Source organism: Trachurus trachurus (genome assembly GCF_905171665.1).
Source record: "Trachurus trachurus genome assembly, chromosome: 19".
Lineage (NCBI taxonomy): Eukaryota > Metazoa > Chordata > Actinopteri > Carangiformes > Carangidae > Trachurus > Trachurus trachurus.
Window position 1 is genome coordinate 9,369,846 of NC_139913.1, and position 6,414 is coordinate 9,376,259.

A 6,414-nucleotide genomic window follows, 5' to 3' on the forward strand; every position below is an offset into this window, starting at 1 on the left:
ATCTTGGAGTCCATGTGGCCATTTGTGCCAAATTTGAGGAAAATTGCCTTGAGACATTTCTGACACAATGTCATGTTCATGACGGACTGGATGCTCGGACAATCTGCCAGCAAATTTCTCGCTATATAACTGTCGTAAAAGAAAGTCCACATTTGAGTGAATCTGTGGCTGTAAAGCTTCACGCTATAATGTTTGTTTAGAGCCGTGTGCCCAAATCACAGCTACAGCCACTGATAGAGATCAAAGATGAACTATATTTGTGCATAATGACACCACTGTCTCCGTCTCATGATTCCTACAGCGTGTTAGCTGACTTACTACAGAGGAAGGGAGGGCGAGATCTGTACTAGGGACATGTTTTGTATGTGGCTATAACTGCTCCCTGGTGAACAATAAAGCATCCCTTTCATCTCTACAGATCCAGGATGACATTTAGCTGAGAGCTCTCTACCCTGTGGACCAACACAACAGCAGACGCTGATAGAATAATGGTGGTTTGTCAACAGAAGAAGAACGATGCTGAGGAATTTAAGCATGACCATCCAGCAGTTTTTTCTTCTTCTGGAGGATAATGAAAGGTCTCATAATGCCTAACTCATTTATGATGCTATACTGTAGCATCCTTCTTGACCTTACCTCCTCTTGTTCTCCTTACTCCATCAGTTTGGCTTTTGCGCACCAAGGCAAACTAACCCTTGACCTCATAACCTATTTTACTGTTTATGTAACACCCTTTCTGTAGCCTTCGGTTTTCAACACTATGTTCCTAATGCTCCCTAATGCCCTTTAATGCTACATGCTACAGCAAAACCGCCTCTTCGACTCCCTTAAACCCAATCAGGTTAACCCACCGCAGGAATGCTGGGTGCTGATATGAGGAAATTCTAGGAGACAGTGGCTTTAATCCGGTGGGAATTTAGTTTTTCGTTGTTTTTTTTTGTTCTGTAGAAAGATGTGATTGGTTACAGGAAAGGTGAGTCACGGAGTCTTGTGTGCAAAGACTATCTACAGATCCTTCCAGGCTTAGTCCCCGGGCACTTCAGGGCTTTCTGCTTTCCTGGCTCTCTCATAACACCTAACTACTAGACAAAATCTCCACCACTTATCCCCACACCCTCCCCCCATCCCACACACACACACACACACACGTTTAAATGTTTAACCTCCATCCTCTTCCCTGCTCACTGAACTCTCCAACAAACAAACACATCCTTCCTGCATGGATGCTGTGTATTCAGATTTCAATGCGTTTTCATGTGTGTGTGTGTGTGTGTGTGTGTGTGTGTGTGCGTGTGTGCGTGTGTGCGTGTGTGTGTGTGTGTGTGTGTGTGTGTGTGTGTGTGTGTGCGTGTGTGTGTGCGTGTGTGTGTGTGTGTTTGAAAGCAACACGGCCCTCTGGCCGCTTCAAGACCCAACTGGTCCTGTGATGGGAATTCTGGCTGATATTAAGAGGATCAGCAATTGGGTCTGGCTTTACACAACAGTAGCATTACACAAACAACACAAGTACTACTGAGGCCAAAACAATACCAGTCTGTGTGGCGTGACCCACCCGCCACCCCACACCCCACACACTCACACTTCCTTCCTACATCTTACTGATTCCTGTTCAGGTTAAATAAGGTTGTTTTTCATCCCAGGGTCCTACGTCATCCACGCAGCAGCTCAGAGTTGAGAATAATAATTATTAGTTTCAAATCCAGTGACCCAATTTTCAGGTCAGGGGAGTTGATATATCCAGGATATTGCAGACATGTTTGTTGTTGTACGTGCCAATAAATAATCTGTCAACAGCCAAATCAGTCTATTAAGCACCAGTCGGGAAAAGTAAAGTGTAACAGAGTAAAGTGCACACAAACAGAAATAGTGCAAATATTTAAACTATTGCAGAACACACAATAAATATTCTGGGTTGTGCTAAATATCTGGCTAAGGTGAACACTGGAGCCTGGACACATTTGCCTGCAACAAGGCCTCACAAATGTGTTCTCTAATTGAGTATGATGAAGGTTTCGTGCCAAAGTGTTTGGTGAATTGCTCATCTGATTCTGTCCAAGAGTCATCAGATGGGGAAGGGAGGGTTTCATGGCAATGCAGAGGAGGACCACAGGGGGCAATTACAGTAGCTACAACTGTCTGGCATAATGGAGACAAAAAATCTGGTTAATGAAGTCAAGTGATGGTCTTCTTCTAGATATGTTGTTGGAGCTTTAGTGTTATGTGGAGAGCATCACAGACCTTGGCCCTCATTTATCAAATTGGGTGTACACCAAAAACTATCACTCTATTAATGTCCAGGTATTTAATGGTGCCGCCCTCTCCCTGTTGAACGTGGTTGTAAAGTCCCTCTTCTTGGCCGTCTTCCGTGTCTCCATGTCATAAAAGGGGCAGGACGAGGCCTCTAAAGCAGGAATATATCGGGGCGTGACATTAAATTACGATTGTTTTCAGCTGCCAGATTTATCAACACCACGCCGGTTCTACACAGAAATCTGCAGCGTACACACTGATATTTACACCACAATCTACACCAGATTCTATGCAAGTTTGATGAACCTTTGACCTTTGAATCAAAGATCATATTTTTTCCCATGAAATTAAAATTCCACCATCTGGTTGACACACCTTTACTGCTCAGCAGGAGGTGCCGGGGGAAGTTCATCAACTGACATCAAATTGAAAGGTACCTGAGAATAAGCATCAATCAAATCTACTATCCTAACCCAATTTCCCCTGTGCATCTTCAGCTTTAACAATGAGTGCATCCAGGCAATTCATAAGCTGCTTAAAGGCCAAGACATGACGCATGTCTCTCGTTTTATCCCTATTTTCCAAGAAGTAACAAGAATAGAGTCCTTTCTCCCAGTTCTGTATAGGATCTATTAAATTGCTCCCTTGAGCAAAAGTTTCAGTCCTCAAATGAAAAGGACTGAATGCTCTTTTTCTTTTCTTTTACACTTGTGGGGTCAAGGATCGCAAACTGGGGGCAGCTTGTTTTGTGGGCAGCAGTTAATGTGTTAATATTTTTTTATGTGACAGCTGAGGTTAGTGTCATTTCAGATAACAGATGTAACTGACATTTAGAAAATCTGTATCAGTGTGGGGGACATCAGGCCAGGCTGTGGGACTAGTATCACAGATTTTCCTAGAAACGACATGTGGGGTCAGTACATTGACATATTCACTCTGCAATTTCAAATAGGATGTACTTAGCAACCAGGCTAACGGACTAGACAGATAGAGAGAGAGATACAAACTGAAAAATAACAGATGTAGGCAACTGAATTTCCTTGCAGAATGAGACTTGTACAGTTGTCCTTGTGAGTTTGCCTCAGTTAGCTAACATTATTAAGAAAAAAGGACCAGTCTATGGCCATGCTGGCTCCGTTGTGTTATATAATATATTAATATAATCAGAATGACAATACAAAAGACTGTAGCAGGAAGGCTATACCGTTTACCATATTTATTCTCATAGTTTGGTGAAGCAATAATTTGCTAACCATTGCCTATAATCATTTGGTTAGCTCTGTTAAATGGTCTCATTATAGCATACACAATTTCCCCATGCTGTCTGTACTTATATGCTGTAAGGTACAAAGTGGAGGGAGGCAGCTGCATAAGCTGTGACATTTCTGGAGCACACATTACATGGTCTAGGTAAATATTTCCCCTACTGGAGTCATATAAAAACACCTGTGACAGGAGAGATGTTATAAAGGCACACGAGGCACACATAAAATATACAATCATGTTTCCTCAATAGCCAAACAAACTGAAAACAGGGATAGCTCCTGTTTCATTGTGAAAACAATAGCAACTTCCCCTCCAGGTTCCAGGAAATACAAAGGAATTTCCCAAAGGGGGGTTACTATTGGTTTTGTGCTGCTAAATGCAATTTGTATACTAATCAATTGCACCTAATTGTCCAAAATTGTAAAGTGGCAACATATAGCCATTAGAAAAAGAGGCTATGAGCAAAGACAATACAGATTGAAACATCCACATTTAATTAACTCTGAGCCAAGAATTAGATTATGGGATAATTAAATGAACTTTCATTTCACACATTTAAATGTGTAAATGCCCAAACAGTAACCTTGAGCAGAAAGTGGTTGGGAATTAAATGAAAATTAACTGTCCATCATGAGAGTAAAATATTTGGTTAATATCTGTTTGAGAAGTTGTGATTTGTTTCAAATACTGTCCATTCATAAATATTTAAAAATATAGAATTTATATTCAAACGTGAAAGGTAAATCAACCAGATGTTGTGGGCACAGAAGAAAGCAACATAATAGATTTGAATTTTGGACCATCAGGAAAGAAACATTATTGAATATAAAAGAATAATCGATACTTCCTATAGATAGGATCTGAGCCACACAACCTCCTCTTCACCATGAAGACATGGAAAGAAGACAGACAACACAAACCTAGACAAAACTAAACCACATAATTCCCATGTCCAGGAGAAGTAAACAAACACAGCAAGAGTGAGTAACGTGGAGGAGGCTGTGACTCCTGGAGGATGAAGATCACAACCCAGAACATCTGGAATGAGGCACCGACTGCCAGGGAACCCGGACAGAAGTCCCAGGGCGTCCAACTGTCCAATACAGAGAGGCTCAGTGAAAAGAGATGAGGGAGGGAGCAGAAAATAGGGGAAGAGAGAGAGAGAGAGATAGGCACACAGCCTGCAGGCTCATGTGCTTGAGGAAATAAACAGGCAGAGGATTAGAGAGCTGCCGTGGTTATCAGAAAGTTAACAGTAATTTCATTGGCAGGTCCACATTCACGACTGTCGCCTGCATGCGTACCAGGTTTGTGGTTTCATGGAGACTGAAACTGTGGGAGAACAGTAACAGGTATAGAATAAAAAATGATAAGCCACTGAGAAAGATAAAGGTGATTTTGGTTTCCTGTGCACACGACAACGAGCTCACACAGATGTGATTATATGATTTTGGGTGTGTTGTTGGCGACTTCAACACTACAAGAGGTAGGAAGGACATTCGATTCCAAAGGTCCAAAACCAGTGGCGTCCCTAGGCTAAAACATTCGGGGCTAAAGCCTCGGATGTTTTTTAATTAGCCCCGAATATTAATTTTCAAAAAAAAAAAAAAATCTTTTTTAAGATCACATCCTCAAACTACGGTTATCTTATGTTGATGCTTCGATAAAACAGTGTTTTTGGACAGGTTTGAGTAACAATTAATAATATTTTTAAAAAGCCACTACTTTGGCTTTGGCACACAAGTGGTTAACACCTCCAGGTCGCACTTGACGTCATTCACCCAAAACAGCGGCGCATTTAACTTGACAACAAATACCTGACAGCAGGCAGGTTTGACAACAGCAAGCTGCAGCTGTCTTTTGGTAGCTAGTAGCAGCTAAAGTGTATCAAGATGCCACAAAAAAGATTTCCATGTTTTCCCCCAAAGGTGGTCAGCAATCAAAAAGGTAATGGGAATAGAAATTATGTAATAATGTATAATTTCGAAAAGAGTGTTGCAGCTGGAACTACAAGAGGGTAGTAGCCAACGTTAGCTAGCTAGCAGCTAGTTGATATTGCTCTGGTTGATATTACATGAGAAAAAAAGCAATCTGTAATTATTGGCATCTGTAAATGCAATTGTAGGGTGTGAGAATTGTGTACCTAGAAATAACTAAGTTTGGGCTTCTTCTAGAGGGGAAAGTTGCTGAAGTTAATGTGCTATAACATCGAACCATCTTGTTTATTTTCTTTTTCATGCATGATAGCAGCTAGTTAGCAGACAGGGATCCCGCACAGCCTGCCTCTTTTACTGTAGCTGCTAATGTGTTAAATGGAAACACAATGTGTTGTTACGTAGCTAGCTAATGTCAGTACATAGAACTAAATTCAAAATGGGTCATTCATTTGATGATCTGTGGATTGCATCGTTTTCACCTTTTTCACCAATGATGGAGAATGTCTCTATGCCTAAAAATTTCGGCGCGCGCGCATATATTGCATGTGTCACTCTTCCGGGCTAAGCCCCGGATGTGTCAAAATCCTAGAGACGCCCCTGTCCAAAACCACACTACCTATAAATCCAGCAGGATTGCTTGCCAAGCACTAAGTCACTAAGGTCAAACCTGACTTCAAACCTTGACTACTGTAGATATTCCTGAAGTAGCAGCACCTGTTTCAAAACGATAACGCCATCAGGGCAGCCCCAGGAAAAAGATCATCAATAAAACCAAACCCCTGCTCACTACAGTGACTAGCCAGTGGCCAGATAAGCCTCCTCATTACCAGTGTTGTGCATGAATGCACTAAATGAGAACTCTTTATTGAGTTGTGGACCTGTATGCCACAGGACTACAAACAGGGCAGGACCTCTGCACCACCTTGTGACAATGCAACGGTAGTGCTCATACTATCAGCAC